The following is a 25936-nucleotide window of genomic DNA, read 5'->3' on the forward strand; positions in this document are numbered from 1 at the left end:
TAGCTGACTGAAATAAGTTTATTGGATGAAAACCAACAAAAATTGATAAGAACCACGAAAAGTTCTTGTATTTTAAGATAAAATCTGACGCTATTAAAGAAAAAACTTCTCCCTCGCCGAAATATGTTCATTTGCTGAAAATCAACAAAAGCACGAAAAGTTCTTGTATTTGAAGATCAAATTTTTTTGCTTTGAAGAAGAAAGATCTGGCTGACTGAAATAAGTTCATTGGATGAAAGCCAACAAAAATTGACAAGAACCACAAAAAGTTCTTGTATTTTAAGATAAAATCTGACGCGATTAAAGAAAAAACTTCTCCCTCGCTGAAATATGTTCATTTGCTGAAAATCAACAAAACCACGAAAAGTTCTTGTATTTGAAGATAAAATCTTTTTGCTTTGAAGAAGAAAGATCTAGCTGACTGAAATAAGTTCATAAGATGAAAACCAACAAAAATTGACAAGAACCACGAAAAGTTCTTGTATTTTAAGATAAAATCTGACGCTATTAAAGAAAAAACTTCTCGCTCGCTGAAATATGTTCATTTGCTGAAAATCAACAAAACCACGAAAAGTTCTTGTATTTGAAGATAAAATCTTATTGCTTTGAAGAAGAAAGATCTAGCTGACTGAAATAAGTTCATCAGATGAAAACCAACAAAAATTGACAAGAACCACGAAAAGTTCTTGTCCTTTATGCTAAAATCTGACGCTTTGAAAGAAAAAACTTCTCGCTCGCTGAAATATGTTCATTTGCTGAAAATCAACAAAACCACGAAAAGTTCTTGTATTTGAAGATAAAATCTTTTTGCTTTGAAGAAGAAAGATCTGGCTGACTGAAATAAGTTCATTGGATGAAAACCAACAAAAATTGACAACAACCACGAAAAGTTCTTGTATTTTAAGATAAAATCTTACGCTTTTAAAGAAAAAACTTCTCGCTCGCTGAAATATGTTCATTTGCTGAAAATCAACAAAACCACGAAAAGTTCTTGTATTTGAAGATAAAATCTTTTTGCTTTCAAGAAGAAAGATCCAGCTGACTGAAATAAGTTCATCAGATGAAAACCAACAAAAATTGACAAGAACCACGAAAAGTTCTTGTATTTTAAGATAAAATCTGACGCTATTAAAGAAAAAACTTCTCGCGCGCTGAAATATGTTCATTTGCTGAAAATCAACTAAATCACGAAAAGTTCTTGTATTTGATGTTAAAATCTTTTTGCTTTGAAGAAGAAAGATCTAGCTGAATGAAATAAGTTCATCAGATGAAAACTAACAAAAATTGATAAGAACCACGAAAAGTTCTTGTATTTTAAGATAAAATCTGACGCGATTAAAGAAAAAACTTACAGCTCGCTGAAATATGTTCATTTGCTGAAAATCAACAAAACCACGAAAAGTTCTTGTATTTGAAGATAAAATCTTTTTGCTTTGAAGAAGAAAGATCTAGCTGACTGAAATAAGTTCATTTGATGAAAATCAACAAAAATTGACAAGAACCACGAAATGTTTTTGTATTTTAAGATAAAATCTTACGCTATTGAAGAAAAAACTTCCAGCTCGCTGAAATATGTTCATTTGCTGAAAATCAACAAAACCACGAAAAGTTCTTGTATTTGAAGATAAAATCTTTTTGCTTTGAAGAAGAAAGATCTAGCTGACTGAAATAAGTTCATTTGATGAAAATCAACAAAAATTGACAAGAACCACGAAATGTTTTTGTATTTTAAGATAAAATCTGACGCTATTAAAGAAAAAACTTCCCGCTCGCTGAAATATATTCATTTGCTGAAAATCAACAAAATCACGAAAAGTTCTTGTATTTGAAGATAAAATCTTTTTGCTTTGAAGAAGAAAGATCTAGCTGAATGAAATAAGTTCATCAGATGAAAACCAACAAAAATTGACAAGAACCACGAAAAGTTCTTGTATTTGAAGATAAAATCTTACGCTGTTACAGAAAAAACTTCCAGCTCGCTGAAATATGTTCATTTGCTGAAAATCAACAAAACCACGAAAAGTTCTTGTATTTGAAGATAAAATCTTTTTGCTTTCAAGAAGAAAGATCTAGCTGACTGAAATAAGTTCATTGGATGAAAACCAACAAAAATTGACAAGAACCACGAAAAGTTCTTGTATTTTAAGATAAAATCTGACGCTATTAAAGAAAAAAACTTCTCCCTCGCTGAAATATGTTCATTTGCTGAAAATCAACAAAACCACGAAAAGTTCTTGCATTTGAAGATAAAATCTTTTTGCTTTGAAGAAGAAAGATCGAGCTGACTGAAATAAGTTCATTGGTTGAAAACCAACAAAAATTGACAAGAACCACGAAAAGTTCTTGAATTTTAAGATAAAATCTTACGCCATTCAAGAAAAAACTTCCAGCTCGCTGAAATATGTTCATTTGCTGAAAATCAACAAAACCACGAAAAGTTCTTGTATTTGAAGATAAAATCTTTTTGCTTTAAAGAAGAAAGATCTAGCTGACTGAAATAAGTTCATTTGATGAAAATCAACAAAAATTGACAAGAACCACGAAAAGTTTTTGTATTTTAAGATAAAATCTGACGCTATTAAAGAAAAAACTTCTCGCTCGCTGAAATATGTTCATTTGCTGAAAATCAACAAAATCACGAAAAGTTCTTGTATTTGAAGATAAAATCTTTTTGCTTTGAAGAAGAAAGATCTGGCTGAATGAAATAAGTTCATCAGATGAAAACCAACAAAAATTGACAAGAACCACGAAAAGTTCTTGTATTTTAAGATAAAATCTTACGCTATTAAAGAAAAAACTTCCAGCTCGCTGAAATATGTTCATTTGCTGAAAATCAACAAAACCACGAAAAGTTCTTGTATTTGAAGATAAAATCTTTTTGCTTTGAAGAAGAAAGATCTAGCTGACTGAAATAAGTTCATAAGATGAAAACTAACAAAATTGACAAGAACCACGAAAAGTTCTTGTATTTTAAGATAAAATCTTACGCTATTGAAGAAAAAACTTCCTGCTCGCTGAAATATGTTCATTTACTGAAAATCAACAAAACCACGAAAAGTTCCTGTATTTGAAGATAAAATCTTTTTGCTTTGAAGAAGAAAGATCTCGCTGACTGAAATAAGTTCATTGGATGAAAACCAACAAAAATTGACAAGAACCACGAAAAGTACTTGTATTTTAAGATAAAATCTGACGCGATTAAAGAAAAAACTTCTCGCTCGCTGAAATATGTTAATTTGCTGAAAATCAACAAAACCACGAAAAGTTCTTGTATTTGAAGATAAAATCTTTTTGCTTGGAAGAAGAAAGATTTAGCTGACTGAAATAAGTTTTTTGGATGAAAACCAACAAAAATTGACAAGAACCACGAAAAGTTCTTGTATTTTAAGATAAAATCTGACGCGATTAAAGAAAAAAACTTCTCCCTCGCTGAAATATGTTCATTTGCTGAAAATCAACAAAACCACGAAAAGTTCTTGCATTTGAAGATAAAATCTTTTTGCTTTGAAGAAGAAAGATCTAGCTGACTGAAATAAGTTCATTTGATGAAAATCAACAAAAATTGACTAGAACCACGAAACGTTTTTGTATTTTAAGATAAAATCTGACGCTATTAAAGAAAAAACTTCCCGCTTGCTGAAATATATTCATTTGCTGAAAATCAACAAAATCACGAAAAGTTCTTGTATTTGAAGATAAAATCTTTTTGCTTTGAAGAAGAAAGATCTAGCTGAATGAAATAAGTTCATCAGATGAAAACCAACAAAAATTGACAAGAACCACGAAAAGTTCTTGTATTTTAAGATAAAATCTTACGCTATTAAAGAAAAAACTTCCAGCTCGCTGAAATATGTTCATTTGCTGAAAATCAACAAAACCACGAAAAGTTCTTGTATTTGAAGATAAAATCTTTTTGCTTTGAAGAAGAAAGATCTAGCTGAATGAAATAAGTTCATCAGATGAAAACCAACAAAAATTGACAAGAACCACGAAAAGTTCTTGTATTTTAAGATAAAATCTGACGCTATTAAAGAAAAAACTTCTCGCTCGCTGAAATATGTTCATTTGCTGAAAATCAACGAAACCACGAAAAGTTCTTGTATTTGAAGATAAAATCATTTTGCTTTGAAGAAGAAAGATCGAGCTCACTGAAATAAGTTCATTGGATGAAAACCAACAAAAATTGACAAGAACCACGAAAAGTTCTTGTATTTGAAGATAAAATCTTTTTGCTTTGAAGAAGAAAGATCGAGCTGACTGAAATCAGTTCATAAGATGAAAACTAACAAAAATTGACAAGAACCACGAAAAGTTCTTGTATTTTAAGATAAAATCTTACGCTATTGAAGAAAAAACTTCTAGCTCGCTGAAATATGTTCATTTGCTGAAAATCAACAAAACCACGAAAAGTTCTTGTATTTGAAGATAAAATCTTTTTGCTTTGAAGAAGAAAGATCCAGCTGACTGAAATAAGTTCATTGGATGAAAACCAACAAAAATTGACAAGAACCACGAAAAGTTCTTGTATTTGAAGATAAAATCTTTTTGCTTTGAAGAAGAAAGATCTAGCTGACTGAAATAAGTTCATTTGATGAAAATGAACAAAAATTGACAAGAACCACGAAATGTTTTTGTATTTTAAGATAAAATCTGACGCTATTAAAGAAAAAACTTCCCGCTCGCTGAAATATATTCATTTGCTGAAAATCAACAAAACCACGAAAAGTTCTTGCATTTGAAGATAAAATCTTTTTGCTTTGAAGAAGAAAGATCGAGCTGACTGAAATAAGTTCATTGGTTGAAAACCAACAAAAATTGACAAGAACCACGAAAAGTTCTTGAATTTTAAGATAAAATCTTACGCTATTACAGAAAAAACTTCCAGCTCGCTGAAATATGTTCATTTGCTGAAAATCAACAAAACCACGAAAAGTTCTTGTATTTGAAGATAAAATCTTTTTGCTTTCAAGAAGAAAGATGTAGCTGACTGAAATAAGTTCATTGGATGAAAACCAACAAAAATTGACAAGAACCACGAAAAGTTCTTGTATTTTAAGATAAAATCTGACGCTATTAAAGAAAAAACTTCTCCCTCGCTGATAGATGTTCATTTGCTGAAAATCAACAAAACCACGAAAAGTTCTTGCATTTGAAGATAAAATCTTTTTGCTTTGAAGAAGAAAGATCGAGCTGACTGAAATAAGTTCATTGGTTGAAAACCAACAAAAATTGACAAGAACCACGAAAAGTTCTTGAATTTTAAGATAAAATCTTACGCTATTGAAGAAAAAACTTCCAGGTCGCTGAAATATGTTCATTTGCTGAAAATCAACAAAACCACGAAAAGTTCTTGTATTTGAAGATAAAATCTTTTTGCTTTCAAGAAGAAAGATCCAGCTGACTGAAATAAGTTCATTGGATGAAAACCAACAAAAATTGACAAGAACCACGAAAAGTTCTTGTATTTTAAGATAAAATCTGACGCTATTAAAGAAAAAACTTCTCCCTCGCTGATAGATGTTCATTTGCTGAAAATCAACAAAACCACGAAAAGTTCTTGCATTTGAAGATAAAATCTTTTTGCTTTGAAGAAGAAAGATCGAGCTGACTGAAATAAGTTCATTGGTTGAAAACCAACAAAAATTGACAAGAACCACGAAAAGTTCTTGAATTTTAAGATAAAATCTTACGCTATTGAAGAAAAAACTTCCAGGTCGCTGAAATATGTTCATTTGCTGAAAATCAACAAAACCACGAAAAGTTCTTGTATTTGAAGATAAAATCTTTTTGCTTTGAAGAAGAAAGATCCAGCTGACTGAAATAAGTTCATTGGATGAAAACCAACAAAAATTGACAAGAACCACGAAAGGTTCTTGTATTTTAAGATAAAATCTGACGCGATTAAAGAAAAAACTTCTCCCTCGCTGAAATATGATCATTTACTGAAAATCAACAAAACCACGAAATGTTCTTGTATTTGAAGATAAAATCTTTTTGCTTTCAAGAAGAAAGATCTAGCTGACTGAAATAAGTTCATTGGATGAAAACCAACAAAAATTGACAAGAACCACGAAAAGTTCTTGTATTTTAAGATAAAATCTGACGCTATTAAAGAAAAAACTTCTCCCTCGCTGAAATATGTTCATTTGCTGAAAATCAACGAAATCACGAAAAGTTCTTGTATTTTAAGATAAAATCTTACGCTATTACAGAAAAAACTTCCAGCTCGCTGAAATATGTTCATTTGCTGAAAATCAACAAAACCACGAAAAGTTCTTGTATTTGAAGATAAAATCTTTTTGCTTTAAAGAAGAAAGATCCAGCTGACTGAAATAAGTTCATTTGATGAAAATCAACAAAAATTGACAAGAACCACGAAAAGTTTTTGTGTTTTAAGATAAAATCTGACGCTATTAAAGAAAAAACTTCTCGCTCACTGAAATATGTTCATTTGCTGAAAATCAACAAAATCACGAAAAGTTCTTGTATTTGAAGATAAAATCTTTTTGCTTTGAAGAAGAAAGATCTAGCTGAATGAAATAAGTTCATCAGATGAAAACCAACAAAAATTGACAAGAACCACGAAAAGTTCTTGTATTTTAAGATAAAATCTTACGCTATTAAAGAAAAAACTTCCAGCTCGCTGAAATATGTTCATTTGCTGAAAATCAACAAAACCACGAAAAGTTCTTGTATTTGAAGATAAAATCTTTTTGCTTTGAAGAAGAAAGATCTAGCTGACTGAAATAAGTTCATAAGATGAAAACTAACAAAATTGACAAGAACCACGAAAAGTTCTTGTATTTTAAGATAAAATCTTACGCTATTGAAGAAAAAACTTCTAGCTCGCTGAAATATGTTCATTTACTGAAAATCAACAAAACCACGAAAAGTTCCTGTATTTGAAGATAAAATCTTTTTGCTTTGAAGAAGAAAGATCTCGCTGACTGAAATAAGTTCATTGGATGAAAACCAACAAAAATTGACAAGAACCACGAAAAGTACTTGTATTTTAAGATAAAATCTGACGCGATTAAAGAAAAAACTTCTCGCTCGCTGAAATATGTTAATTTGCTGAAAATCAACAAAACCACGAAAAGTTCTTGTATTTGAAGATAAAATCTTTTTGCTTTGAAGAAGAAAGATCTAGCTGACTGAAATAAGTTTTTTGGATGAAAACCAACAAAAATTGACAAGAACCACGAAAAGTTCTTGTATTTTAAGATAAAATCTGACGCTATTAAAGAAAAAAACTTCTCCCTCGCTGAAATATGTTCATTTGCTGAAAATCAACAAAACCACGAAAAGTTCTTGTATTTGAATATAAAATCTTTTTGCTGTGAAGAAGAAAGATCGAGCTGACTGAAATAAGTTCATTTGATGAAAATCAACAAAAATTGACTAGAACCACGAAACGTTTTTGTATTTTAAGATAAAATCTGACGCTATTAAAGAAAAAACTTCCCGCTTGCTGAAATATATTCATTTGCTGAAAATCAACAAAATCACGAAAAGTTCTTGTATTTGAAGATAAAATCTTTTTGCTTTGAAGAAGAAAGATCTAGCTGAATGAAATAAGTTCATCAGATGAAAACCAACAAAAAGTGACAAGAACCACGAAAAGTTCTTGTATTTTAAGATAAAATCTTACGCTATTAAAGAAAAAACTTCCAGCTCGCTGAAATATGTTCATTTGCTGAAAATCAACAAAACCACGAAAAGTTCTTGTATTTGAAGATAAAATCTTTTTGCTTTCAAGAAGAAAGATCAAGCTGACTGAAATAAGTTCATTGGTTGAAAACCAACAAAAATTGACAAGAACCACGAAAAGTTCTTGTATTTGAAGATAAAATCTTTTTGCTTTGAAGAAGAAAGATCTAGCTGACTGAAATCAGTTCATAAGATGAAAACTAATAAAAATTGACAAGAACCACGAAAAGTTCCTGTATTTTAAGATAAAATCTGACGCTATTGAAGAAAAAACTTCTCGCTCGCTGAAATATGTTCATTTGCTGAAAATCAACAAAACCACTAAAAGTTCTTGTATTTGAAGATAAAATCTGACGCGATTGAAGAAAAAACTTCTCGCCAGCTGAAATATGTTCATTTGCTGAAAATCAACAAAACCACGAAAAGTTCTTGTATTTGAAGATAAAATCTTTTTGCTTTGAAGAAGAAAGATCTCGCTGACTGAAATAAGTTTATTGGATGAAAACCAACAAAAATTGACAAGAACCACGAAAAGTTTTTGTGTTTTAAGATAAAATCTGACGCTATTAAAGAAAAAACTTCTCCCTCGCTGAAATATGTTCATTTGCTGAAAATCAACAAAACCACGAAAAGTTCTTGTATTTGAAGATAAAATCTTTTTGCTTTGAAGAAGAAAGATCTAGCTGAATGAAATAAGTTCATCAGATGAAAACCAACAAAAATTGACAAGAACCACGAAAAGTTCTTGTATTTTAAGATAAAATCTTACGCTATGAAAGAAAAAACTTCCAGCTCACTGAAATATGTTCATTTGCTGAAAATCAACAAAACCACGAAAAGTTCTTGGATTTGAAGATAAAATCTTTTTGCTTTCAAGAAGAAAGATCTAGCTGACTGAAATAAGTTCATTTGATGAAAATCAACAAAATCACGAAAAGTTCTTGTATTTGAAGATCAAATCTTTTTGCTTTGAAGAAGAAAGATCGAGCTGACTGAAATCAGTTCATAAGATGAAAACTAACAAAAATTGACAAGAACCACGAAAAGTTCTTGTATTTTAAGATAAAATCTTACGCTATTGAAGAAAAAACTTCTAGCTCGCTGAAATATGTTCATTTGCTGAAAATCAACAAAACCACGAAAAGTTCTTGTATTTCAAGATAAAATCTTTTTGCTTTAAAGAAGAAAGATCTAGCTGACTGAAATAAGTTCATTGGATGAAAACCAACAAAAATTGACAAGAACCACGAAAAGTTCTTGTATTTTAAGATAAAATCTGACGCGATGAAAGAAAAGACTTCTCGCTGGCTGAAATATGTTCATTTGCTGAAAATCAACAAAACCACGAAAAGTTCTTGTATTTGAAGATAAAATCTTTTTGCTTTGAAGAAGAAAGATCTCGCTGACTGAAATAAGTTTATTGGATGAAAACCAACAAAAATTGACAAGAACCACGAAAAGTTCTTGTATTTTAAGATAAAATCTGACGCGATTAAAGAAAAAACTTCTCCCTCGCTGAAATATGTTCATTTGCTGAAAATCAACAAAACCACGAAAAGTTCTTGTATGTGAAGATAAAATCTTTTTGCTTTAAAGAAGAAAGATCTAGCTGACTGAAATAAGTTCATAAGATGAAAATCAACAAAAATTGACAAGAACCACGAAAAGTTTTTGTATTTTAAGATAAAATCTGACGCTATTAAAGAAAAAACTTCTCCCTCGCTGAAACATGTTCATTTGCTGAAAATCAACAAAACCACGAAAAGTTCTTGTATTTGAAGATAAAATCTTTTTGCTTTGAAGAAGAAAGATCCAGCTGAATGAAATAAGTTCATCAGATGAAAACCAACAAAAATTGACAAGAACCACGAAAAGTTCTTGTATTTTAAGATAAAATCTGACGCTATTAAAGAAAAAACTTCCAGCTCGCTGAAATATGTTCATTTGCTGAAAATCAACAAAACCACGAAAAGTTCTTGTATTTGAAGATAAAATCTTTTTGCTTTCAAGAAAGATCTAGCTGACTGAAATAAGTTCATTTGATGAAAATCAACAAAAATTGACAAGAACCACGAAAAGTTTTTGTATTTTAAGATAAAATCTGACGCTATTAAAGAAAAAACTTCTCGCTCGCTGAAATATGTTCATTTGCTGAAAATCAACAAAACCACGAAAAGTTCTTGTATTTCAAGATAAAATCTTTTTGCTTTGAAGAAGAAAGATCTAGCTGACTGAAATAAGTTCATTGGATGAAAACCAACAAAAATTGACAAGAACCACGAAAAGTTATTGTATTTTTAATAAAATCTGACGCTATTAATGAAAAAACTTCTCCCTCGCTGAAATATGTTCATTTGCTGAAAATCAACAAAATCACGAAAAGTTCTTGCATTTGAAGATAAAATCTTTTTGCTTTGAAGAAGAAAGATCTAGCTGAATGAAATAAGTTCATCAGATGAAAACCAACAAAAATTGACAAGAACCACGAAAAGTTCTTGTATTTTAAGATAAAATCTGACGCTATTAAAGAAAAAACTTCCAGCTCGCTGAAATATGTTCATTTGCTGAAAATCAACAAAACCACGAAAAGTTCTTGTATTTGAAGATAAAATCTTTTTGCTTTGAAGAAGAAAGATCGAGCTGACTGAAATAAGTTCATTGGATGAAAACCAACAAAAATTGACAAGAACCACGAAAAGTTCTTGTATTTTAAGATAAAATCTGACGCTATTAAAGAAAAAACTTCTCCCTCGCTGAAATATGTTCATTTGCTGAAAATCAACAAAATCACGAAAAGTTCTTGCATTTGAAGATAAAATCTTTTTGCTTTGAAGAAGAAAGATCCAGCTGACTGAAATAAGTTCATTGGTTGAAAACCAACAAAAATTGACAAGAACCACGAAAAGTTCTTGTATTTGAAGATAAAATCTTTTTGCTTTGAAGAAGAAAGTTCTAGCTGACGGAAATCAGTTCATAAGATGAAAACTAACAAAAATTGACAAGAACCACGAAAAGTTCTTGTATTTTAAGATAAAATCTTGCGCTATTGAAGAAAAAACTTCCAGCTCGCTGAAATATGTTCATTTGCTGAAAATCAACAAAACCATGAAAAGTTCTTGTATTTGAAGATAAAATCTTTTTGCTTTGAAGAAGAAAGATCCAGCTGACTGAAATAAGTTCATTGGATGAAAACCAACAAAAATTGACAAGAACCACGAAAAGTTCTTGTATTTTAAGATAAAATCTGACGCGATGAAAGAAAAGACTTCTCGCTGGCTGAAATATGTTCATTTGCTGAAAATCAACAAAACCACGAAAAGTTCTTGTATTTGAAGATAAAATCTTTTTGCTTTGAAGAAGAAAGATCTCGCTGACTGAAATAAGTTTATTGGATGAAAACCAACAAAAATTGACAAGAACCACGAAAAGTTCTTGTATTTTAAGATAAAATCTGACGCGATTAAAGAAAAAACTTCTCCCTCGCTGAAATATGTTCATTTGCTGAAAATCAACAAAACCACGAAAAGTTCTTGTATGTGAAGATAAAATCTTTTTGCTTTAAAGAAGAAAGATCTAGCTGACTGAAATAAGTTCATAAGATGAAAATCAACAAAAATTGACAAGAACCACGAAAAGTTTTTGTATTTTAAGATAAAATCTGACGCTATTAAAGAAAAAACTTCTCCCTCGCTGAAACATGTTCATTTGCTGAAAATCAACAAAACCACGAAAAGTTCTTGTATTTGAAGATAAAATCTTTTTGCTTTGAAGAAGAAAGATCCAGCTGAATGAAATAAGTTCATCAGATGAAAACCAACAAAAATTGACAAGAACCACGAAAAGTTCTTGTATTTTAAGATAAAATCTGACGCTATTAAAGAAAAAACTTCCAGCTCGCTGAAATATGTTCATTTGCTGAAAATCAACAAAACCACGAAAAGTTCTTGTATTTGAAGATAAAATCTTTTTGCTTTCAAGAAAGATCTAGCTGACTGAAATAAGTTCATTTGATGAAAATCAACAAAAATTGACAAGAACCACGAAAAGTTTTTGTATTTTAAGATAAAATCTGACGCTATTAAAGAAAAAACTTCTCGCTCGCTGAAATATGTTCATTTGCTGAAAATCAACAAAACCACGAAAAGTTCTTGTATTTCAAGATAAAATCTTTTTGCTTTGAAGAAGAAAGATCTAGCTGACTGAAATAAGTTCATTGGATGAAAACCAACAAAAATTGACAAGAACCACGAAAAGTTATTGTATTTTTAATAAAATCTGACGCTATTAATGAAAAAACTTCTCCCTCGCTGAAATATGTTCATTTGCTGAAAATCAACAAAATCACGAAAAGTTCTTGCATTTGAAGATAAAATCTTTTTGCTTTGAAGAAGAAAGATCTAGCTGAATGAAATAAGTTCATCAGATGAAAACCAACAAAAATTGACAAGAACCACGAAAAGTTCTTGTATTTTAAGATAAAATCTGACGCTATTAAAGAAAAAACTTCCAGCTCGCTGAAATATGTTCATTTGCTGAAAATCAACAAAACCACGAAAAGTTCTTGTATTTGAAGATAAAATCTTTTTGCTTTGAAGAAGAAAGATCGAGCTGACTGAAATAAGTTCATTGGATGAAAACCAACAAAAATTGACAAGAACCACGAAAAGTTCTTGTATTTTAAGATAAAATCTGACGCTATTAAAGAAAAAACTTCTCCCTCGCTGAAATATGTTCATTTGCTGAAAATCAACAAAATCACGAAAAGTTCTTGCATTTGAAGATAAAATCTTTTTGCTTTGAAGAAGAAAGATCCAGCTGACTGAAATAAGTTCATTGGTTGAAAACCAACAAAAATTGACAAGAACCACGAAAAGTTCTTGTATTTGAAGATAAAATCTTTTTGCTTTGAAGAAGAAAGTTCTAGCTGACGGAAATCAGTTCATAAGATGAAAACTAACAAAAATTGACAAGAACCACGAAAAGTTCTTGTATTTTAAGATAAAATCTTACGCTATTGAAGAAAAAACTTCCAGCTCGCTGAAATATGTTCATTTGCTGAAAATCAACAAAACCATGAAAAGTTCTTGTATTTGAAGATAAAATCTTTTTGCTTTGAAGAAGAAAGATCCAGCTGACTGAAATAAGTTCATTGGATGAAAACCAACAAAAATTGACAAGAACCACGAAAAGTTCTTGTATTTTAAGATAAAATCTGACGCGATTAAAGAAAAAACTTCTCGCTAGCTGAAATATGTTCATTTGCTGAAAATCAACAAAACCACAAAAAGTTCTTGTATTTGAAGATAAAATCTTTTTGCTTTGAAGAAGAAAGATCTCGCTGACTGAAATAAGTTTATTGGATGAAAACCAACAAAAATTGACAAGAACCACAAAAAGTTCTTGTATTTTAAGATAAAATCTGACGCTATTAAAGAAAAAACGTCTCGCTCGCTGAAATATGTTCACTTGCTGAAAATCAACAAAACCACGAAAAGTTCTTGTATTTGAAGATAAAATCTTTTTGCTTTGAAGAAGAAAGATCTCGCTGACTGAAATAAGTTCATTGGATGAAAACCAACAAAAATTGACAAGAACCACGAAAAGTTATTGTATTTTAAGATAAAATCTGACGCTATTAAAGAAAAAACTTCTCCCTCGCTGAAATATGTTCATTTGCTGAAAATCAACAAAATCACGAAAAGTTCTTGCATTTGAAGATAAAATCTTTTTGCTTTGAAGAAGAAAGATCGAGCTGAATGAAATGAGTTCATCAGATGAAAACCAACAAAAATTGACAAGAACCACGAAAAGTTCTTGTATTTTAAGATAAAATCTGACGCGATTAAAGAAAAAACTTCTCCCTCGCTGAAATATGTTCATTTGCTAAAATCAACAAAACCACGAAAAGTTCTTGTATTTGAAGATAAAATCTTTTTGCTTCAAAGAAGAAAGATCTAGTTGACTGAAATAAGTTCATTTGATGAAAATCAACAAAAATTGACAAGAACCACGAAAAGTTCTTGTATTTTAAGAGAAAATCTGACGCGATTCAAGAAAAAACTTCTCGCTCGCTGAAATATGTTCATTTGCTGAAAATCAACAAAACCACGAAAAGTTCTTGGATTTGAAGATAAAATCTTTTTGCTTTGAAGAAGAAAGATCTAGCTGACTGAAATAAGTTCATAAGATGAAAACCAACAAAAATTGACAAGAACCATGAAAAGTTCTTGTATTTGAAGATAAAATCTTTTTGCTTTGAAGAAGAAAGATCGAGCTGACAGAAATCAGTTCATAAGATGAAAACTAACAAAAATTGACAAGAACCACGAAAAGTTCTTGTATTTTAAGATAAAATCTTTTTGCTTTGAAGAAGAAAGATCCAGCTGACTGAAATAAGTTCATTGGATGAAAACCAACAAAAATTGACAAGAACCACGAAAAGTTCTTGTATTTTAAGATAAAATCTGACGCGATTAAAGAAAAAACTTCTCGCTCGCTGAAATATGTTCATTTGCTGAAAATCAACAAAACCACGAAAAGTTCTTGTATTTGAAGATAAAATCATTTTGCTTTGAAGAAGAAAGATCTAGCTGACTGAAATAAGTTCATTGGATGAAAACCAACAAAAATTGACAAGAACCACGAAAAGTTCTTGTATTTGAAGATAAAATCTTTTTGCTTTGAAGAAGAAAGATCGAGCTGACAGAAATCAGTTCATAAGATGAAAACTAACAAAAATTGACAAGAACCACGAAAAGTTCTTGTATTTGAAGATAAAATCTTTTTGCTTTGAAGAAGAATAATCCAGCTGACTGAAATAAGTTCATTGGATGAAAACCAACAAAAATTGACAAGAACCACGAAAAGTTCTTGTATTTTAAGATAAAATCTGACGCGATTAAAGAAAAAACTTCTCGCTAGCTGAAATATGTTCATTTGCTGAAAATCAACAAAACCACGAAAAGTTCTTGTATTTGAAGATAAAATCTTTTTGCTTTGAAGAAGAAAGATCTAGCTGACTGAAATAAGTTCATTTGATGAAAATCAACAAAAATTGACAAGAACCACGAAAAGTTCTTGTATTTTAAGTTAAAATCTGACGCTATTAAAGAAAAAACTTCTCGCTCGCTGAAATATGTTCATTTGCTGAAAATCAACAAACTCACGAAAAGTTCTTGTATTTGAAGATAAAATCTTTTTGCTTTGAAGAAGAAAGATCTTGCTGACTGAAATAAGTTCATAAGATGAAAACCAACAAAAATTGACAAGAACCACGAAAAGTTTTTGTATTTCAAGATAAAATCTGACGCTATTCAAGAAAAAACTTCTCGCTCGCTGAAATATGTTCATTTGCTGAAAATCAACAAAACCACGAAAAGTTCTTGTGTTTGAAGATAAAATCTTTTTGCTTTGAAGAAGAAAGATCCAGCTGACTGAAATAAGTTAATTGGTTGAAAACCAACAAAAATTGACAAGAACCACGAAAAGTTCCTGTATTTTAAGATAAAATCTGACGCGATTAAAGAAAAAACTTCTCACTCGCTGAAATATGTTCATTTGCTGAAAATCAACAAAACCACGAAAAGTTCTTGCATTTGAAGATAAAATCTTTTTGCTTTGAAGAAGAAAGATCTCGCTGACTGAAATAAGTTCATTGGATGAAAACCAACAAAAATTGACAAGAACCACGAAAAGTTCTTGTATTTTAAGATAAAATCTGACGCGATTAAAGAAAAAACTTCTCGCTCGCTGAAATATGTTCATTTGCTGAAAATCAACAAAACCACGAAAAGTTCTTGTATTTCAAGATAAAATCTTTTTGCTTTAAAGAAGAAAGATCCAGCTGACTGAAATAAGTTCATTTGATGAAAATCAACAAAAATTGACAAGAACCACGAAAAGTTTTTGTATTTTAAGATAAAATCTGACGCTATTAAAGAAAAAACTTCTCGCTCGCTGAAATATGTTCATTTGCTGAAAATCAACAAAACCACGAAAAGTTCTTGTATTTCAAGATAAAATCTTTTTGCTGCAAAGAAGAAAGATCTAGCTGACTGAAATAAGTTCATTTGATGAAAATCAACAAAAATTGACAAGAACCACGAAAAGTTTTTGTATTTTAAGATAAAATCTGACGCTATTAAAGAAAAAACTTCTCGCTCGCTGAAATATGTTCATTTGCTGAAAATCAACAAAACCACGAAAAGTTCTTGTATTTGAAGATAAAATCTTTTTGCTTTGAAGAAGAAAGATCTCGCTGACTGAAATAAGTTTATTGGATGAAAACCAACAAAAATTGACAAGAACCACGAAAAGTTCTTGTATTTTAAGATAAAATCTGACGCTATTAAAGAAAAAACTTCTCCCTCGCTGAAATATGTTCATTTGCTGAAAATCAACAAAACCACGAAAAGTTCTTGTATTTGAAGATAAAATCTTTTTGCTTTGAAGAAGAAAGATCAAGCTGACTGAAATAAGTTCATTTGATGAAAATCAACAAAAATTGACAAGAACCACGAAAAGTTCTTGTATTTTAAGATAAAATCTGACGCGATTAAAGAAAAAACTTCTCCCTCGCTGAAATATGTTCATTTGCTGAAAATCAACAAAACCACGAAAAGTTCTTGTATGTGAAGATAAAATCTTTTTGCTTTAAAGAAGAAAGATCTAGCTGACTGAAATAAGTTCATAAGATGAAAATCAACAAAAATTGACAAGAACCACGAAAAGTTTTTGTATTTTAAGATAAAATCTGACGCTATTAAAGAAAAAACTTCGCCCTCGCTGAAATATGTTCATTTGCTGAAAATCAACAAAACCACGAAAAGTTCTTGTATTTGAAGATAAAATCTTTTTGCTTTGAAGAAGAAAGATCTTGCTGACTGAAATAAGTTCATTTGATGAAAATCAACAAAAATTGACAAGAACCACGAAAAGATTTTGTATTTTAAGTTAAAATCTGACGCTATTAAAGAAAAAACTTCTCGCTCGCTGAAATATGTTCATTTGCTGAAAATCAACAAACTCACGAAAAGTTCTTGTATTTGAAGATAAAATCTTTTTGCTTTGAAGAAGAAAGATCGAGCTGACTGAAATAAGTTCATAAGATGAAAACCAACAAAAATTGACAAGAACCACGAAAAGTTTTTGTATTTTAAGATAAAATCTGACGCTATTAAAGAAAAAACTTCTCGCTCGCTGAAATATGTTCATTTGCTGAAAATCAACAAAACCACGAAAAGTTCTTGTATTTCAAGATAAAATCTTTTTGCTTTGAAGAAGAAAGATCCAGCTGACTGAAATAAGTTAATTGGTTGAAAAGCAACAAAAATTGACAAGAACCACGAAAAGTTCCTGTATTTTAAGATAAAATCTGACGCGATTCAAGAAAAAACTTCTCACTCGCTGAAATATGTTCATTTGCTGAAAATCAACAAAACCACGAAAAGTTCTTGCATTTGAAGATAAAATCTTTTTGCTTTGAAGAAGAAAGATCTCGCTGACTGAAATAAGTTCATTGGATGAAAACCAACGAAAATTGACAAGAACCACGAAAAGTTCTTGTATTTTAAGATAAAATCTGACGCGATTAAAGAAAAAACTTCTCGCTCGCTGAAATATGTTCATTTGCTGAAAATCAACAAAACCACGAAAAGTTCTTGTATTTGAAGATAAAATCTTTTTGCTTTGAAGAAGAAAGATCTAGCTGACTGAAATAAGTTCATTTGATGAAAATCAACAAAAATTGACAAGAACCACGAAAAGTTCTTGTATTTTAAGTTAAAATCTGACGCTATTAAAGAAAAAACTTCTCGCTCGCTGAAATATGTTCATTTGCTGAAAATCAACAAACTCACGAAAAGTTCTTGTATTTGAAGGTAAAATCTTTTTGCTTTGAAGAAGAAAGATCTTGCTGACTGAAATAAGTTCATAAGATGAAAACCAACAAAAATTGACAAGAACCACGAAAAGATTTTGTATTTTAAGATAAAATCTGACGCTATTAAAGAAAAAACTTCTCGCTCGCTGAAATATGTTCATTTGCTGAAAATCAACAAAACCACGAAAAGTTCTTGTATTTGAAGATAAAATCTTTTTGCTTTGAAGAAGAAAGATCCAGCTGACTGAAATAAGTTAATTGGTTGAAAACCAACAAAAATTGACAAGAACCACGAAAAGTTCCTGTATTTTAAGATAAAATCTGACGCGATTAAAGAAAAAACTTCTCACTCGCTGAAATATGTTCATTTGCTGAAAATCAACAAAACCACGAAAAGTTCTTGCATTTGAAGATAAAATCTTTTTGCTTTGAAGAAGAAAGATCTCGCTGACTGAAATAAGTTCATTGGATGAAAACCAACAAAAATTGACAAGAACCACGAAAAGTTCTTGTATTTTAAGATAAAATCTGACGCGATTAAAGAAAAAACTTCTCGCTCGCTGAAATATGTTCATTTGCTGAAAATCAACAAAACCACGAAAAGTTCTTGTATTTCAAGATAAAATCTTTTTGCTTTAAAGAAGAAAGATCTAGCTGACTGAAATAAGTTCATTTGATGAAAATCAACAAAAATTGACAAGAACCACGAAAAGTTTTTGTATTTTAAGATAAAATCTGACGCTATTGAAGAAAAAACTTCTCGCTCGCTGAAATATGTTCATTTGCTGAAAATCAACAAAACCACGAAAAGTTCTTGTATTTCAAGATAAAATCTTTTTGCTATAAAGAAGAAAGATCTAGCTGACTGAAATAAGTTCATTTGATGAAAATCAACAAAAATTGACAAGAACCACGAAAAGTTTTTGTATTTTAAGATAAAATCTGACGCTATTAAAGAAAAAACTTCTCGCTCGCTGAAATATGTTCATTTGCTGAAAATCAACAAAACCACGAAAAGTTCTTGTATTTGAAGATAAAATCTTTTTGCTTTGAAGAAGAAAGATCTCGCTGACTGAAATAAGTTTATTGGATGAAAACCAACAAAAATTGACAAGAACCACGAAAAGTTCTTGTATTTTAAGATAAAATCTGACGCTATTAAAGAAAAAACTTCTCCCTCGCTGAAATATGTTCATTTGCTGAAAATCAACAAAACCACGAAAAGTTCTTGTATTTGAAGATAAAATCTTTTTGCTTTGAAGAAGAAAGATCAAGCTGACTGAAATAAGTTCATTTGATGAAAATCAACAAAAATTGACAAGAACCACGAAAAGTTCTTGTATTTTAAGATAAAATCTGACGCGATTAAAGAAAAAACTTCTCCCTCGCTGAAATATGTTCATTTGCTGAAAATCAACAAAACCACGAAAAGTTCTTGCATTTGAAGATAAAATCTTTTTGCTTTGAAGAAGAAAGATCTCGCTGACTGAAATAAGTTCATTGGATGAAAACCAACAAAAATTGACAAGAACCACGAAAAGTTCTTGTATTTTAAGATAAAATCTGACGCGATTAAAGAAAAAACTTCTCGCTCGCTGAAATATGTTCATTTGCTGAAAATCAACAAAACCACGAAAAGTTCTTGTATTTGAAGATAAAATCTTTTTGCTTTGAAGAAGAAAGATCTAGCTGACTGAAATAAGTTCATTTGATGAAAATCAACAAAAATTGACAAGAACCACGAAAAGTTCTTGTATTTTAAGTTAAAATCTGACGCTATTAAAGAAAAAACTTCTCGCTCGCTGAAATATGTTCATTTGCTGAAAATCAACAAACTCACGAAAAGTTCTTGTATTTGAAGGTAAAATCTTTTTGCTTTGAAGAAGAAAGATCTTGCTGACTGAAATAAGTTCATAAGATGAAAACCAACAAAAATTGACAAGAACCACGAAAAGTTTTTGTATTTTAAGATAAAATCTGACGCTATTAAAGAAAAAACTTCTCGCTCGCTGAAATATGTTCATTTGCTGAAAATCAACAAAACCACGAAAAGTTCTTGTATTTGAAGATAAAATCTTTTTGCTTTGAAGAAGAAAGATCCAGCTGACTGAAATAAGTTAATTGGTTGAAAACCAACGAAAATTGACAAGAACCACGAAAAGTTCCTGTATTTTATGATAAAATCTGACGCGATTCAAGAAAAAACTTCTCACTCGCTGAAATATGTTCATTTGCTGAAAATCAACAAAACCACGAAAAGTTCTTGCATTTGAAGATAAAATCTTTTTGCTTTGAAGAAGAAAGATCTCGCTGACTGAAATAAGTTCATTGGATGAAAACCAACAAAAATTGACAAGAACCACGAAAAGTTCTTGTATTTTAAGATAAAATCTGACGCGATTAAAGAAAAAACTTCTCGCTCGCTGAAATATGTTCATTTGCTGAAAATCAACAAAACCACGAAAAGTTCTTGTATTTCAAGATAAAATCTTTTTGCTTTAAAGAAGAAAGATCTAGCTGACTGAAATAAGTTCATTTGATGAAAATCAACAAAAATTGACAAGAACCACGAAAAGTTTTTGTATTTTAAGATAAAATCTGACGCTATTAAAGAAAAAACTTCTCGCTCGTTGAAATATGTTCATTTGCTGAAAATCAACAAAACCACGAAAAGTTCTTGTATTTGAAGATAAAATCTTTTTGCTTTGAAGAAGAAAGATCTCGCTGACTGAAATAAGTTTATTGGATGAAAACCAACAAAAATTGACAAGAACCACGAAAAGTTCTTGTATTTTAAGATAAAATCTGACGCTATTAAAGAAAAAACTTCTCCCTCGCTGAAATATGTTCATTTGCTGAAAATCAACAAAACCACGAAAAGTTCTTGTATTTGAAGATAAAATCTTTTTGCTTTGAAGAAGAAAGATCAAGCTGACTGAAATAAGTTCATTTGATGAAAATCAACAAAAATTGACAAGAACCACGAAAAGTTCTTGTATTTTAAGATAAAATCTGACGCGATTAAAGAAAAAACTTCTCCCTCGCTGAAATATGTTCATTTGCTGAAAATCAACAAAACCACGAAAAGTTCTTGTATGTGAAGATAAAATCTTTTTGCTTTAAAGAAGAAAGATCTAGCTGACTGAAATAAGTTCATAAGATGAAAATCAACAAAAATTGACAAGAACCACGAAAAGTTTTTGTATTTTAAGATAAAATCTGACGCTATTAAAGAAAAAACTTCGCCCTCGCTGAAATATGTTCATTTGCTGAAAATCAACAAAACCACGAAAAGTTCTTGTATTTGAAGATAAAATCTTTTTGCTTTGAAGAAGAAAGATCTTGCTGACTGAAATAAGTTCATTTGATGAAAATCAACAAAAATTGACAAGAACCACGAAAAGATTTTGTATTTTAAGTTAAAATCTGACGCTATTAAAGAAAAAACTTCTCGCTCGCTGAAATATGTTCATTTGCTGAAAATCAACAAACTCACGAAAAGTTCTTGTATTTGAAGATAAAATCTTTTTGCTTTGAAGAAGAAAGATCCAGCTGACTGAAATAAGTTCATAAGATGAAAACCAACAAAAATTGACAAGAACCACGAAAAGTTTTTGTATTTTAAGATAAAATCTGACGCTATTAAAGAAAAAACTTCTCGCTCGCTGAAATATGTTCATTTGCTGAAAATCAACAAAACCACGAAAAGTTCTTGTATTTGAAGATAAAATCTTTTTGCTTTGAAGAAGAAAGATCCAGCTGACTGAAATAAGTTAATTGGTTGAAAACCAACAAAAATTGACAAGAACCACGAAAAGTTCCTGTATTTTAAGATAAAATCTGACGCGATTCAAGAAAAAACTTCTCACTCGCTGAAATATGTTCATTTGCTGAAAATCAACAAAACCACGAAAAGTTCTTGCATTTGAAGATAAAATCTTTTTGCTTTGAAGAAGAAAGATCTCGCTGACTGAAATAAGTTCATTGGATGAAAACCAACGAAAATTGACAAGAACCACGAAAAGTTCTTGTATTTTAAGATAAAATCTGACGCGATTAAAGAAAAAACTTCTCGCTCGCTGAAATATGTTCATTTGCTGAAAATCAACAAAACCACGAAAAGTTCTTGTATTTCAAGATAAAATCTTTTTGCTTTGAAGAAGAAAGATCTCGCTGACTGAAATAAGTTTATTGGATGAAAACCAACAAAAATTGACAAGAACCACGAAAAGTTTTTGTGTTTTAAGATAAAATCTGACGCTATTAAAGAAAAAACGTCTCGCTCGCTGAAATATGTTCATTTGCTGAAAATCAACAAAACCACGAAAAGTTCTTGTATTTGAAGATAAAATCTTTTTGCTTTGAAGAAGAAAGATCTCGCTGACTGAAATAAGTTCATTGGATGAAAACCAACAAAAATTGACAAGAACCACGAAAAGTTCTTGTATTTTAAGATAAAATCTGACGCTATTAAAGAAAAAACTTCTCCCTCGCTGAAATATGTTCATTTGCTGAAAATCAACAAAATCACGAAAAGTTCTTGCATTTGAAGAGAAAATCTTTTTGCTTTGAAGAAGAAAGATCGAGCTGAATGAAATAAGTTCATCAGATGAAAACCAACAAAAATTGACAAGAACCACGAAAAGTTCTTGTATTTTAAGATAAAATCTGACGCGATTAAAGAAAAAACTTCTCCCTCGCTGAAATATGTTCATTTGCTAAAATCAACAAAACCACGAAAAGTTCTTGTATTTGAAGATAAAATCTTTTTGCTTTGAAGAAGAAAGATCCAGCTGACTGAAATAAGTTCATAAGATGAAAACCAACAAAAATTGACAAGAACCATGAAAAGTTCTTGTATTTGAAGATAAAATCTTTTTGCTTTGAAGAAGAAAGTTCGAGCTGACAGAAATCAGTTCATAAGATGAAAACTAACAAAAATTGACAAGAACCACGAAAAGTTCTTGTATTTTAAGATAAAATCTTTTTGCTTTGAAGAAGAAAGATCCAGCTGACTGAAATAAGTTCATTGGATGAAAACCAACAAAAATTGACAAGAACCACGAAAAGTTCTTGTATTTTAAGATAAAATCTGACGCGATTAAAGAAAAAACTTCTCGCTAGCTGAAATATGTTCATTTGCTGAAAATCAACAAAACCACGAAAAGTTCTTGTATTTGAAGATAAAATCATTTTGCTTTGAAGAAGAAAGATCCAGCTGACTGAAATAAGTTCATTGGATGAAAACCAACAAAAATTGACAAGAACCACGAAAAGTTCTTGTATTTGAAGATAAAATCTTTTTGCTTTGAAGAAGAAAGATCTCGCTGACTGAAATAAGTTTATTGGATGAAAACCAACAAAAATTGACAAGAACCACGAAAAGTTCTTGTATTTTAAGATAAAATCTGACGCTATTAAAGAAAAAACGTCTCGCTCGCTGAAATATGTTCATTTGCTGAAAATCAACAAAACCACGAAAAGTTCTTGTATTTGAAGATAAAATCATGTTGCTTTGAAGAAGAAAGATCCAGCTGACTGAAATAAGTTCATTGGATGAAAACCAACAAAAATTGACAAGAACCACGAAAAGTTCTTGTATTTGAAGATAAAATCTTTTTGCTTTGAAGAAGAAAGATCGAGCTGACAGAAATCAGTTCATAAGATGAAAACGAACAAAAATTGACAAGAACCACGAAAAGTTCTTGTATTTGAAGATAAAATCTTTTTGCTTTGAAGAAGAAAAATCCAGCTGACTGAAATTAGTTCATTGGATGAAAACCAACAAAAATTGACAAGAACCACGAAAAGTTCTTGTATTTTAAGATAAAATCTGACGCTATTAAAGAAAAAACTTCTCCCTCGCTGAAATATGTTCATTTGCTGAAAATCAACAAAACCACGAAAAGTTCTTGTATTTGAAGATAAAATCTTTTTGCTTTGAAGAAGAAAGATCTCGCTGACTGAAATAAGTTTATTGGATGAAAACGAACAAAAATTGACAAGAACCACGAAAAGTTCTTGTATTTTAAGATAAAATCTGACGCTATTAAAGAAAAAACTTCTCCCTCGCTGAAATATGTTCATTTGCTGAAAATCAACAAAACCACGAAAAGTTCTTGTATTTGAAGATAAAATCTTTTTGCTTTGAAGAAGAAAGATCTAGCTGACTGAAATAAGTTCATAAGATGAAAACCAACAAAAATTGACAAGAACCACGAAAAGTTTTTGTATTTTAAGATAAAATCTGACGCGATTAAAGAAAAAACTTCTCGCTCGCTGAAATATGTTCATTTGCTGAAAATCAACAAAACCACGAAAAGTTCTTGTATTTGAAGATAAAATCTTTTTCTTTGAAGAAGAAAGATCCAGCTGACTGAAATAAGTTAATTGGTTGAAAACCAACAAAAATTGACAAGAACCACGAAAAGTTCCTGTATTTTAAGATAAAATCTGACGCGATTAAAGAAAAAACTTCTCACTCGCTGAAATATGTTCATTTGCTGAAAATCAACAAAACCACGAAAAGTTCTTGCATTTGAAGATAAAATCTTTTTGCTTTGAAGAAGAAAGATCTCGCTGACTGAAATAAGTTCATTGGATGAAAACCAACAAAAATTGACAAGAACCACGAAAAGTTCTTGTATTTTAAGATAAAATCTGACGCGATTAAAGAAAAAACTTCTCGCTCGCTGAAATATGTTCATTTGCTGAAAATCAACAAAACCACGAAATATTCTTGTATTTCAAGATAAAATCTTTTTGCTTTGAAGAAGAAAGATCTGGCTGACTGAAATAAGTTCATTTGATGAAAATCAACAAAAATTGACAAGAACCACGAAAAGTTTTTGTATTTTAAGATAAAATCTGACGCTATTAAAGAAAAAACTTCTCGCTCGCTGAAATATGTTCATTTGCTGAAAATCAACAAAACCACGAAAAGTTCTTGTATTTCAAGATAAAATCTTTTTGCTTTAAAGAAGAAAGATCTAGCTGACTGAAATAAGTTCATTTGATGAAAATCAACAAAAATTGACAAGAACCACGAAAAGTTTTTGTATTTTAAGATAAAATCTGACGCTATTAAAGAAAAAACTTCTCGCTCGCTGAAATATGTTCATTTGCTGAAAATCAACAAAACCACGAAAAGTTCTTGTATTTGAAGAAAGAATCTTTTTGCTTTGAAGAAGAAAGATCTCGCTGACTGAAATAAGTTTATTGGATGAAAACCAACAAAAATTGACAAGAACCACGAAAAGTTCTTGTATTTTAAGATAAAATCTGACGCTATTAAAGAAAAAACTTCTTCCTCGCTGAAATATGTTCATTTGCTGAAAATCAACAAAACCACGAAAAGTTCTTGCATTTGAAGATAAAATCTTTTTGCTTTGAAGAAGAAAGATCCAGCTGACTGAAATAAGTTAATTGGTTGAAAACCAACAAAAATTGACAAGAACCACGAAAAGTTCTTGTATTTTAAGATAAAATCTGACGCGATTAAAGAAAAAACTTCTCGCTCGCTGAAATATGTTCATTTGCTGAAAATCAACAAAACCACGAAAAGTTCTTGTATTTGAAGATAAAATCTTTTTGCTTTGAAGAAGAAAGATCTAGCTGACTGAAATAAGTTCATAAGATGAAAACCAACAAAAATTGACAAGAACCACGAAAAGTTTTTGTATTTTAAGATAAAATCTGACGCTATTAAAGAAAAAACTTCTCGCTCGCTGAAATATGTTCATTTGCTGAAAATCAACAAAACCACGAAAAGTTCTTGTATTTGAAGATAAAATCTTTTTGCTTTGAAGAAGAAAGATCCAGCTGACTGAAATAAGTTAATTGGTTGAAAACCAACAAAAATTGACAAGAACCACGAAAAGTTCCTGTATTTTAAGATAAAATCTGACGCGATTCAAGAAAAAACTTCTCACTCGCTGAAATATGTTCATTTGCTGAAAATCAACAAAACCACGAAAAGTTCTTGCATTTGAAGATAAAATCTTTTTGCTTTGAAGAAGAAAGATCTCGCTGACTGAAATAAGTTCATTGGATGAAAACCAACAAAAATTGACAAGAACCACGAAAAGTTCTTGTATTTTAAGATAAAATCTGACGCGATTAAAGAAAAAACTTCTCGCTCGCTGAAATATGTTAATTTGCTGAAAATCAACAAAACCACGAAAAGTTCTTGTATTTCAAGATAAAATCTTTTTGCTTTGAAGAAGAAAGATCTAGCTGACTGAAATAAGTTCATTTGATGAAAATCAACAAAAATTGACAAGAACCACGAAAAGTTTTTGTATTTTAAGATAAAATCTGACGCTATTAAAGAAAAAACTTCTCGCT

The sequence above is a fragment of the Heptranchias perlo genome, chromosome 29 (assembly GCF_035084215.1).
Source record: "Heptranchias perlo isolate sHepPer1 chromosome 29, sHepPer1.hap1, whole genome shotgun sequence".
Classification (NCBI taxonomy): domain Eukaryota; kingdom Metazoa; phylum Chordata; class Chondrichthyes; order Hexanchiformes; family Hexanchidae; genus Heptranchias; species Heptranchias perlo.